Raw genomic sequence first — 13217 nt, 5'->3', positions numbered from 1 at the left:
TATCTTGAAAGCGATCTGTCAATGCATCTACTTCGGAGTCGGTCGACTCGCGATCGGCCTGCCGCCGCTGCTTGCGTTGCTGCACCGTTCTTCTAGCGCTGTGCTCGGCAACTCGATCTCGAAAACTCGGCACCTCCGTAACGCGCGCACAACCCGTAGCTGCTAGAGGAGGTCAACCCAGAGCGCTTCACGTGGCCATCGCATCTAATCCGATATTGAAGACACTCCCCCCCTCCAAAACAAAAGAAATAAAAGAAACGTATACAAGTGGTACCGTTCTGTAACACACACCGAAGAAAAATTCAGAGAAAATGCCAGCTGCTTATAAATCGCAAAATACGCTGGGCACCTAGCTGCTACGATAAGTTATTTCCGTCACCGTTCGCCTTGGTCTCCGGTCATCCGTTCTTCCTATCCGTCCGTTATATGCGGAAGAGCATTCGCATTTATGGCGGCGTTTAGCTTCTTTAAGCTTGCTCACAAGAGCTTTGGTTCCAAGTATGGAATTTAAAAAAAAATTTAAATCGTATTCTTACATGCTGCATAAGTCCACGCACGCTTTATGAAGCTCAGTGTATCCTTATTGAACATCACTCGGTGAAAGCGTGTTCATATGCGTATGCATGGTGCACGTGTTTGCCGCCGTTGCTCGCGTGCCATTTTGACGTGATGCGCATCGTGCTTGCTAAGACACTCCTGTTGTGGTTAAAAAAGCACGAAAGAGGGCGCCAGGGATGAGGGACAGACATACGTATATGGCTAGCTGGTCCGTCCGTCCGTCCATCCGTCTGTCGCCTGTACACCGAAAACTCCTCCGGCGCAACTCTATTCGCATGCGCGAAAAAGAGAGGCGCGCTGTTGTCTGCACCAGTAGTACGCCATTGCTCTCCGTCGAAGCCGAGTGCGCTGGCAGCAGTTTCTCTCCGGCTCCGAAATGGGCAGTGCTGCGGCTCGGGCGGCATTCAAGGCATGGAATCCAACAAGCCAATCAACTACAACGTCAAGTTTTAGAAAATGAAGCAAAAGACTTCATTTAGCTTAGCTACAAGGCTCCAGTGCGGAAGCCCACTCCATGCAAGAGCAAGTTAACGTCCCAGTTGACACCAGGACCGTCCGTTAACACTCTCGAAAAGTATCTGCTTTTAATCCCGTCGTCTTCCCTTGGGGAGTCGACTAGGGAATCTGAAGACGGTTCAGCAGCAAATCACCATCGTCGACTCCGTTGCGCTACCACGCCCAGGAGACTGGTTTGAAATTTGTGGCACCAAAAAATAATCCGGATAAAAAGAAATGATCCGTACCGAAAAGACATCATCCAGCGACACCTGGTTCATACGTTGTTGCCCACTCTGTCCTTCGTTCAGTGTGCAAGGGGAAGCGGGCGCAAAATTCCCTTTCGAAAAATCCTCCATCTGCCGGATTACATGTTGTCTTTCTTCTGCGCTCCGCCTGCAAGGTGAGTCGCCAGCTGAGGCCCTTTCGTGGAATCCTGCAACATCCGCTTTGCACGCTCTCTTTTTTCTTTGCTCAGCCTGCAAGGGCATTTGACTCGTCTAATTAACTGCGCTTATCCATTCGTTGACGGGGTCCCCCTTCGTTCATCCTTTTCTCCGGTTTCCAGGTAATGGGGGAAGGGGGGGTGAGCATTCTTATTTCTTTTAGTCGTTGTCCACGCCGCGCTGACGGAGGAGCGGTGATTTGACATGTGGCAAACGTTCAATTAACGCCCTTGGTGGTGCTGAGACGTAAAAGTGGGCCACGTGTCATATGTACTCCTGATTAGCAGGCAGCTTGCGATCAGCAACACTGGGAGCAGAACCGCGAACGAGCTCGTATACGCCATACCGATGCTGTAGCCCGGGCACAGGAACAGGCTCTTGCAGCTGAGCGCAAGCAGCAACTGCGTATCGAGGATGCGGCAGTCTAATGAACCGTCGGGGTTAGCCCAGTGATTAATTAACACTACGTTTCAGCTTCGCTGTTTAACCATCTCTACGGATTACTTGGGTGGGAATATTTGTCTGTCACTGCTCATATAAGCCGTGCTGGAAACATCAACGTATACCAACTTTCTAGTTGTTTCGTTTTGTTCGGGAATTACAATACGATGCAACATACGCTTTCAAGCTGACTGTAAAACTTATATGTCAAGGTAGCAGTTTTAAATCACGAATGTGAATAAAATTTGCGGTTGCGTGTTCAAGCGAGCATTTTCATAGTTTATTAATTGTTACTTCAAACAACAAGGTGACAGCGATTCAAGACGGTTTACTGCGGCAAAGGTTTCTGTCCTTGGTTCAGGGCTTCTGGTCCTGGATGCAGCAGTACTTGCGAGATTAGAAACAGGCGGAGCGGCGTCATCAGGCACATTGAAACGAGACTATTCACAAGTAAAGGAATGCGATTTCGAGACTGTAGAAGAAGGAGCACAAAATGGACGAGAGGAAGGCAGCAATCGTTGAAGCTCAGTATCATTGTAAAGAAAAGTTCTTTGCTATAAGCACGACCTCCAATTGTGCATCTAGAGAAAACCTGCACAAAAACTGCCAGAAATGACAGCAAGGACAGTTGTATTCAATATATTTTTTCCTGTTCTTCATGAGCTACTTCAGACTTAAACAGATTAGCGCGTGTCCAGTTAAAGGTTCGCCGCGGAAGAGTTCATTACAGTTGTGAATGTCGACATGCTTAATATAACTGTGTTCAGAACGCTTCAAACGAGGAGCGTTCAATGTGAACCCCAAAATGAAAGGTTTTCTTACGAGACCAAACTCAGAACAAACATTTGTTGTCCTCCGACAGTCTCGGAAGACGCGACAGACACTCTGGCCAGTCGCTGGGAGCGCTAGCAGCAATGTGCCGTCTAGGATGCCAAGCCATATGGGTTTTGTTTATGGCCACAGGAGGAGTGGGCCGTGGGAGCAAAGGAGGGCTGGCAATGCCCGGACGTCCCACAATGGCATGTAAGCCTCCATACGCGCCAGAGCTCTCCCGCGGGATCACGACGCGTGTCCAAGAGGTATAATAGTTGGCGTTCAGGCAACTTTGTTGAGCGAGAGCACGGGCCCTATTGCGTCTGCGCCTTTGTAACAGCGACGAAAGCCCAGCTACCACCGACCACAACGAAAATGAGCGAACAGAGCCAACGAAAGCTATTCGCTGCAAATCGGAGACCAAATGTGGAGTTCCTCAAAGACCTTTTATTTGCTTTGTTTTATTTGCCTCATTTTGGCAGCTTTCTTTCGAATATGGCGCTGGTTTCTTTCAGGCTGTTTCTTTTCGGACTCTTGTAGTCACAAAGAAATCGACATATATTGCTGAAGTATTTGTCATTATTCACGGGCAATGAAAAGAAAAAAGACACATGTTTAGAAATGGCGTAATGTACAAACCCACAATGAAATAGGAAACGTCGAGGCTTAGTGAAGGCTCTATCGTTTCTTTCGAATCAACAACTAGCCGTTGAATCAAAGTAAGGGAGTCCATTCTTTTTGTAAGCATGCTTCAATCGTGGAAGTACTATTCAGTGACTTGCGCTGAAGGATGCCATTCTCATTAGGCGTTAAGCTTTGCTAATACAGTTTTTTTATCGATATGTTCATCAAGTAATGAAAATTAGTTTTGTCACACTTGCAGCAGTCTATTAGCAGCCCCTTAAAACATTATGTTTTAAGGGGCTGAGAAAACTAGAACAGCAAACGTAAATTTTTTACCAATGTAGCGGATGGTCAAAGAACACGTTTGGGAATACAGCAGCAAACGAAACTTGCCTCATATTAAAGTAAGCAGTTATTAGTTGTTCACTGCATCGTATTACCTCATAAGCAGTTTTCTGTAGGTCACCCGCAAACTTCAAATATGATATATAATGAGACGGAAACAAATTCACTGTTCGACATTGTAGCACCAGGCCTGCGCGCTTCCTGCTAAAATTCCATCCATTTCCAACCATTTCCTACTTTACGGGAAGGAAATGGTGTAGTAGATTGATACATTTTTTCCTTTATTTACCCTCAGGGCCTTTCGGCATTAGAGAGGGGAGTGGGTTATACAACAAATAAGAAGGAAATAAATCATGAGCTTATACACAATATTTGCTAAATATACAATCTTAGCTGAAAGTGTGAGAAATGCAGTAATAGAACATGACATATGAAAGTAACATTAAACAAGAAAAAGGAAAACACCAAGAGCAGTTCATACAAATGTTTGCTATTGTACATTGTTAGCTAGTGCTTTTCGAAAATGATCATTGTTATTAATGGAAACAATGTCAGAAGGAAATTCATTCCAATCTTTCGACGTGTGTGGCAAAAATGAGTGTATAAAATGTGTCGTGTTACATGCACCGATTCTAACTTTATGATAATGATCAGTACGGTGAGATAAGTGATATGGTAGCGACATGAACTTTGGATGGAGTGTAGGGTGGTGATACAGCTTATGAAAAAAATAAAAGGCGGGAAATTCTTCGACATGTTGCAAGCAGTTGAAGACCCAGATTCGATTTCATTGAAGAAACGCTCGCACCACGGTAGTAATTCCAAAGAATAAAACGAGTGGCGTTGTTCTGGATTAGTTCAAGAGAATGTATTAGGTTTTCGTGGAAAGGGTCCCATATAGCTGCAGCGTATTCTAATTTTGGCGCTAACAGGGTTTTATAAAGTAGTAATTGTGGGGTTTTACGTGACAAAATCACTTTCTGATTATGAGGCACGCCGTAGTGGAGAACTCCGGAAATGTCGACAACCTAGCGTTCCTTAACGTGCACCTAAATCTAAGTAAATGGGTGTTTTCGCATTTTGCTCCCTTCGAAATGCGGCCGCCGTGGCCGGGATTCGGTCCCGCGACCTCGTGCTCAGCAGCCCAACACCATGGCCACTGAGCAACCATGGCAGGTGTAGTATAGTTTTGTTACGTTTCATCTCACACGGGAAGTAATATTAGGCTATCATGTGGAAAGTTTCGTTGAGATTGGCTCTCAGTATGAGAGAATAAGGCCTAGCTGTTGGTAACACACAAGTGGGTCGCTGTTTCGCTGGCTTGGATTGGTCGAGCATTAACAGCACACGCTCTTCTTCTTTTGTTGTAGGGATTGAAAGAACCGTGTTGACTTACACAAACGCACAATTCGCTACAAAGTTGATTTCGGATACGCTCTAGATATATGCTATTGAAGAACGCTCAAAGGCGCAGACTAATCACGCCTCAAGACTTTGCACTCGTTTGGTTCTGGTTTACTCGTGAAAGTTCGCGTCGTGGCAAGATTAAACGTGCGTTGGCGTTTAAAGAGGCACCAAACTGTCACCACGCTGCTATTCATCCTTCTCGACACTTAAACGCACCACCGGTTTTGGTCAGGTGAGAGGTAGACAAATCCCACATTTAAGTTTTGGTTTCTGATTTCTAAGGTGCCGAAAGTGATTTGGTTTAACGGTGAACAGCTAGAGAGAGAGAGAGAGAGAGAGAGAGAGAGAGAGAAGAAACATTATTGTACGAAGGAACTCCGTGTGGTTAATCTCGGGTGGAGCCCACTGGCCACGGTGGCTCGCTGGGCCTGGTCCGGGGTCGCCAGTTAGCTTCCCAGTGCCAGCTCGGAAAGCCGCGCCTCCCAGGACCGCGTCGTGAGTGTTTGTGATGGGCTCACCAGCCTGGATACTGCCTGGGCTGGCCGCTCCCAACAGTGGTAAGTAATGTTTGTCAGTGTGGCTGTGTGGTCGTTACACCAGAGACATGTCTTGGTTGCGAATACATCTGGAAAGATTGCGTGCAGTCTCGATAACGGTGAACAAACTTCCCTGCCTGCCATGGGAAGTCGTGAACCTAAATAAATATATAAACAACGAAGTAAAGAAATGGAAAAATAAATAAGATACCAGCAAACATATTTGCGCTAGACGAAGGAATTTCGCTTGACTTACTTTAGCCCTCGGTCCTCTCAGACAGATACGAAAATAAACAAATAGGCAGGAGCAAATACGTGCTGCGCAAGCATGGCGTATGGAAAGCCTATTTACTTCGGGAATGACTTCTGAGTTCGGCGGAGACCCGCGCATGCTGGCTGGTACATAAAGTATGAGCGGTCAGGCCTAGCGAGAAAATTATCTTTTTCTCCCACGCAAGCGAAAGTTAGGTCAAAGCAGGGGTTGACAGGATCGCTTTGATGAGTTGCACTAGCCCGTCTAGAAAATAACGATGTCCATGAGCTTGCGAGGCTTCCTAAACATTTGCCTTTCACCGCATGTGGTTTCGCAAGAGTCACAGCCGATGATGATGTTTGCTTAGGCAAACCAATACGGTGCGTTATTATTTGCTCTTCAAGCGCAGTACATTTCTGGCGGGAGGCGCAGATAAGGAACAGAAATGGACAGCTTGAAACAGTCTTCATGTGAGTAATTTTTAATGCAGCTTGGCTTGTGGTATCGTCGTTAGTGAAGTGTTTGACATGCGAGGTTTCGCGGCTATGATCATCTGTTTATGGATTTAGCATGAGGGGAAGATCTGTTTTCAAGCAACCTGGATATCACGGATCGGCTGCTCTTTAAATAGTGCCGAGGAAAAGTTTGTAATTAATGTCGGAACCTAAGGAGTGGCAGGCCAATACCTTCTTTATTATCTGTATAAACGGGAACACGAAGAGGAAAAACGATTACACTTCTTGGTTCTCTTTTCTTGAGCTGCCTGTTGACGTCGACAGCATGTTCATGCAGATCGCCGGTCTTATTGTGGTTTGGTTAATACGAACAATCGCATCTTGCGATTCAGATCCAGAAGTATAGCATACGTATGCTATTAAAGGGAGTGCCGAAGTGCAGATTCAGTTACTCACCGGTGGTTGTTACAAAGTGTCAAAATTCCATGTCTTTATCCGAAACCCTACGACTTCGCCTAAACATTGGTGCATGTACTTCTAACACAGTAATCACGGTTGTATTTGGTTCTTTCTCAGACATCCAAACATACACGGTAAATAAATATTAATGTGAAAGCGGCATAGGTGCAGTAAGACGGGAGCTTCAATTTTTTTTTGTACTCACGCTTGCATATTTGACCTTAGCTTACTCATAGCCATAAATGTAGTATGCAATTTACACGTTGCAATCCTTGACCTAGTCCTTGATAACAAATGCACAGCGGATGCCGACCGGAAGCTCAATATTTCGGGGCACTTAGCCTCATCACCTGTATGGGAGAAGCCACATGTCGGCGCACATCCTTGCAAATGCATTTTATTTCATGTGAATATCATTACCACACGATGATTTTATTCTGCTTGGCAAAAGTTCTGAACTACGGCGGCGGTTTTCTAGCAGATTTTCCGATATTCTCGTTCCAAACAGTGGCCCCTCGAAACCTCACCGCGATATGCCGTCGTTCGTTCATTGTAGCAGTTCATCATGACTGATATTGGACCTTTTGTTAATGTGCGCCATATTAAGTCGTTATCGACATTTTACGCGTATAGTTGAAGAGGCATAAGTGACGCAAGGAAAGAGCGTTAGCGCAGGAAATAACTGGACAACAAAGAGGCGAGAAAAATATAAGCTTGCCTTTCACGTTTTTATTCCATCATGTTTCGGGTCATATTGCACCACGACAAGTGTGAACGAACTAACCCAGCGACAAGCAGTGATAGTTCCGCGTGTATGTTCAACACTGGATAAGCCTTACGCTACGCACTCCACAGCCGTGTCTTAGTCTTAGCTTACTCCGCATTATAAACAGCAGTATATAAGAACATATTAAATTCGCATTGCAATCAAACATTTCCGGATTCTTTGAGCGACGCTCTGAAAGGCGTGACTGTAATGGATATTGAAGAGGGTAGCCTAACCGTTCACCTGTCATACTGCTGCAGTATTTACGACCGACATACGTATACAGTGCAACAAGGGCTGCAAATTCTACATTACTGACAACGTATAAATTTTCGCAGTTTTACTGTAGTTGAAAACAGCGCTATTCCTGCTTCGATTCAGGGCTAGTACAACACGTTCACTATCGCAGGCAGCATACAAGCTATGTTTCACGTTGTCGAGTCTTTGCTGATATGCTTCCATTCGTTGCCCATGCTCTCATAATGCACGAAGCCTTCCGCTGAAGCAGTCACAACACCAAAGTGATATATTGCCAGTTATCCGGCCATAGATCTCATTCTATTTCTGCTTTCCGTTCAATAGCAGCTAGGAATATCTTTTGTAAGAGTAAGAGGCGTGGAAACGTTTGTCAATACTTCCTGTTATTACAGCACGTGGCGGAGTTTTTAGGCAGCTGCTCGACGGTCTGAATATACATTACCGAAGTTTACATGTTCATTTCTGCGTACGTCAATCTGGCATTCCAGCGTTCACATGAAGTGCCCCGCCACTTATACACGACGGGTTCCGCGTCTCGTAGTCGACGTGCCTTTCTTTACTCTCACATGCAATAATTATTATTATTATTTGTTTTGAACACATATACACATACATACAGTTAACAGGAAAGGGAAGGCGAGGAGCAGGCTGGCAACTGCCACCGGAAGGGGCACAACGCCTGCCTACTCTTCTCAAGGGAGGTGACAGCAACACAGAAATGAAAAATAGGAAGGAAGGGAGGAAATAGGAAAGGAAGAGCAACAGGACAAATCTAAAGACAAAAGTAGAACACAGTACACTAGCACGTTGTTCCGCCGAGTTTCGACTCTGCAGCCGCAATTAAAGTGACGCCGCATAATTCAGTTGCTCCGCAATCACGAACGCCTATAGATGTAAGTCCAATGGGCGTGCCTATCGTTTATTTTTTTTTGTGCCAGATGCATTCAGTCACTGTACGTTTCAGAGGTGCCGAAATAGTAGAAGTGAGTGTACGAGACGTTCGTGTATTACATCAGCGCAACTGCATTAGCGATACTAGCGTGGTATATTATGCTTGCCTGCTCTCTTAAACGTAATGAGATGACATCGGAGCTCATCCACAGCCGTACATATTGCCATTTGGGTCATCGTGTCTAAAGGGCTTGCGACAAAGTAGGAAGCGCTCAGAGAAGTCAGTGAGGGAAAAAAAAAACATATTCTCATGCATTCAGCTCATTGCTGCATATGTTGTAGCCAAATCGTTAAACAATTGCAAAAAAAGGGAAAAATTATTCGAAGATCAAACCAGATCTCACAATCGATTTGTGATGGCCAACGTGCGATCAAGGAAATAGCTACTATTCCAGTAACATTTACTTATAGTGGCTTTTCCCAAAATTACGCTTGCGAATAGGCAATGTAATAGTCAAGTGCAGATTTATGCTGGTTCGCTCTTTGAGCGAAAACGCCCCAGCTAGTGTGCTTACTTGCTCAAAAAAAAGGAAAGGTAGCCTCTTTAAATGACTGCATTCAGCGAAACTCCCTACACACATGATGAAAGAGGGTAGAAGGAAACATGGTGGCACGAACAGTAGCCGTTAATCATCACATTCTACTCTACCCAACCGAGAATATATTAGGAACGGCCGCTGCGTGCGATATTACAGCAACCTCAAAAAAAAAAAAACCTTAATCACTGCCATGTGATCATCAACGGCAATACAAAACAGCTTAAGTATCAAGAGCACGAAACCCTTTAATGAAGATCACAATAAAGCAATAGTTACGAATTGGCATCACTGTAGCAGAACACGCATATCTCTCTGAAAGCCTCGGTCTTTCACGATGCTCACGCGGATTTAGAAAGAAAAGAAATGCCAAGTAATATATTACGAGCAGAATTTGCATTTGTTATACGGAACGCACACGCTCTGCATTTTACATTTTGCTTTTGCCCTAATTGCTCATTTTGAATATGGACTGTCCTCATGCAAAAGGAATGATGCCTAAATATATCAATTACATTTCCTGCCGTGGTGTTGTTTACCAGCAGTCACACTGTTGTAAGACCACAGAGATTTCAAACGGGCGAGGTCGATTAGGGAAGCTCTCCGCTGTATTTTTCTGCTAAGCTAGGATGCCCATTATCTAGACAAGATAGCAAACTAAATATCTTGACAAGATGGCAAACATCGGGAAAAGTGCGCGGCAGACACGAAGAGTGGATGTCAGAACTGTCGAGTTCCGTTTGAAAAGTTTAAATTGTTGCGGCAAACGTAGCGTAGAAAGAATACAGCGATGGTGCATAACCACGTCAGCGGCGTGTAGGCTATAGGTTATTACTAATGCTGGACAGTAGGTGAGAGAGAGAAAGTAGGTCTCATTTATCCCGAAGTAAATTAACGAAATCCTGCTGTGGAAACAGGCATCGCTTATGTATCCCGGAACCTATGATAATTTTGTGTTGAAGGCGATCTGAAAGCTTTACAATAGCGATAGTTAATTTGGCATATCTTAATTTTATTTGCTATTCTGCTGACCAAAAATAAATTGAATTTTTAGTAACAATGGAAACAAATAATTGTGAGCTACAAGGTAAATAACAGTAATGGTGATGATTGAGGTTCCTAAAATATGGATTGGAGAGAGAGATAGATACATAAATTAAATATCGAATACAGGGACGTTAACTGGACAATAGGTCTGCAGTTTGCTACCCGGCCTTGGGGAAGGAGTAAGGGGATGTTCATTATGCGATTTCTTGTGTACCACTATATGTCTTACCTGCGCGTAACATTACGCACAAGTGGGAAGAGAGAGCCGATCGATACTTTGGCAGACGTCAGCATCTCCTCGCTGACGCGAGCCAAGCAGCGACACCAATCTCGCAGGAACTTTCACACAGAAAGAATTCATTTCAGACAGGGATTATTGTCTTCCCGTATGCAACAAACCTGCCCACTCTGACAACGGTCATATTTGAAAAGAGAGAACTTCAGATTCTATCTATAAGTTACACAGCAGGTTCGACTTTCTTGTGCATCCGAAAGAAAGCACGTGTTCGTCATTTGAATATGGTTTCTGAGTCCCCTGCACTCACGACGACTAAATAACTCGCTTAGTTAGGGAGGACCGACAAAACAAAAGTTGCTCGAAAGTTGTAAGCAAGGACGCTTGTCTTTACAGTCAGCAGTCCACATCTGTCTCAGTAGTATAGTCTATCTTGAGCGTAGGCGGACATTTGCATATCTCGCAAGCGACACAGCCGGTGAAATAAAAGTGCGCTGAGCAGACGATGCGTGGGAAGTGCTTTGTATGGCAGAGCTAACGCATGGAAGGATCGAACAAAGGGAAGATGCCGGAAGCAATTACGAAGTTGAGTTGGTAAGACGTTAGTAATCTTCGAAACTTTGGAACTACTACAGCGGTGCATCCTATTAAAAAGAAAGAAAAGGAAGGAAAACAGTCTGTGAACATAAGTCTGCTTTGAATGTTCCACTCAACGGCAGGAAACACGAATATTGAGGAGTTATCAGGCAGTTTTTGTATACGTACCCTACGCCAAACCCTCGCGTACACAAAAATAAAAATAAAAAATATAACTGTTCCAGAATGTACACGCGTGATGCCCTAGGAAGAGCTTAGCGGAGAAGGTACCAACTCTTACTTTTGGATTTAGCACGCTGGGCTTTGCGTGGGTTAGCGCGGTTAGCGTTGCTAGCGTCACAACGTGGCCCTGAGGCAGCCAGTTTTTAATTAAATTGTGGACCTTTTATTGCGCTTCGGCGCGGCAGCAAAACGTAAATGGTAATGAAACAGTCTTTCGATTAGCTTTATTTTTCTTTTAGGACCAAGTACTGGCGGTCATTTGTCGTCATTATGCAGATCAGCAACGTGATCTGACGCTGCCAGGCCTATCGAGAGTCGGCATTGGCTGTTTCATTTGTGCACAGGGTGTCTCAGCTAACTTTAGCCAAGCTGTTCAACGAAATAATACGGTTTAAAAAACACGGGCCCAAATACACGTGCAGGATTTGAGCTGTTCTGTCGTCAATAGATTAAGAGATTCAATACATATAAGCATTTGTCTCGTAAACCAGATTTATTTCAAGGGAATTTTCCACGTCTCAATAATTTCTCTCGTCGTATTCGAGTGCTGATTGCCGTGTTATAGTTTGTTAACGAAGCTTCCCCTCAAGTCTAAATATTGTAAGGCAGTTTGTCGTGTGCGTATCATGGCCACGCATGCTTATATCGCCTTTCCGTTTCTCTACCAGGGTTGCGCTTTAAAACCACGGCGCTGCAAGTTTGCTTTCCTTTCCTTCCCTCTTCTCCGCCCTTAAACTGGCTCTCTTCACTACTACACGCAGAGACAAGAAACAGCGCGCGCTTTAGATCCTATAGATGAGATGAATATTTACAATTATTATTAGGGTTATAATTATATTCGAGTGCTGACTGCCGTGTTATAGTTTGTTAACGAAGCTTCCCCTCAAGTCTAAATATTGTAAGGCAGTTTGTCGTGTGCGTATCATGGACACGCATGCTTATATCGCCCTTTCGTTTCTCTACCACGGTTGCGCTTTAAAACCACGGCGCTGCAAGTTTGCTTTCCTTTCCTTCCCTCTTCTCCGCCCTTAAACTGGCTCTCTTAACTACTACACGCAGAGACAAGAAACAGCGCGCGCTTTAGATCCTATAGATGAGATGAATATTTACAATTATTATTAGGGTTATAATTATATTCGAGTGCTGACTGCCGTGTTATAGTTTGTTAACGAAGCTTCCCCTCAAGTCTAAATATTGTAAGGCAGTTTGTCGTGTGCGTATCATGGACACGCATGCTTATATCGCCTTTCCGTTTCTCTACCACGGTTGCGCTTTAAAACCACGGCGCTGCAAGTTTGCTTTCCTTTCCTTCCCTCTTCTCCGCCCTTAAACTGGCTCTCTTAACTACTACACGCAGAGACAAAGAAACAGCGCTCGCATGCGATCCCATAGATGAGATGAATACATATATATAGAAAAGCATCAGTCATAGCTCTCGAAGTATAGCCTTCTGAGCCGTTTCCTTTTTTTTTCTTTTTTTTTTCTTTGAAAGAAGTCCTATTAGGGTTATTATAATTACACGAAGGTATTTCGCCCTCGCCAGCAGCAGTACTTGAGATAGCTATTCCGGCGGCTAGCTTCCCACGCTATGCGTGCCGCCCTCGCACCTGTTAAAGCTCTTCCTAGACGCTAGAGCTATACTATTCCTGCGCAACCTTGAGCGATCGGAAAGCGCGTTTTCCACGCTTGGCCGGCGGAGAGGGGAGGCTTCGTTCCGGCCGCGAAGCTCTCCACATCCCCGTAAGGTGCCTGGTGGTGGTCTCGTGCTGACGA

The 13217-nt window shown here is 44.8% G+C and overlaps 1 long non-coding RNA gene across 1 annotated transcript in view; it reads right to left on the bottom strand.

Moving 5' to 3' along the window:
- LOC142587070 (uncharacterized) overlaps nt 1–13217 on the bottom strand; it is a 482522-nt gene that overhangs the window by 229323 nt on the left and 239982 nt on the right. The window lies entirely within an intron of this gene.

Source organism: Dermacentor variabilis, chromosome 7, assembly GCF_050947875.1.
Source record: "Dermacentor variabilis isolate Ectoservices chromosome 7, ASM5094787v1, whole genome shotgun sequence".
NCBI classification, from domain to species: Eukaryota; Metazoa; Arthropoda; class Arachnida; order Ixodida; family Ixodidae; genus Dermacentor; species Dermacentor variabilis.
The sequence above is the reverse complement of the archived record's forward strand: the minus strand, read 5'-3'. Positions and strand labels throughout refer to the sequence as shown.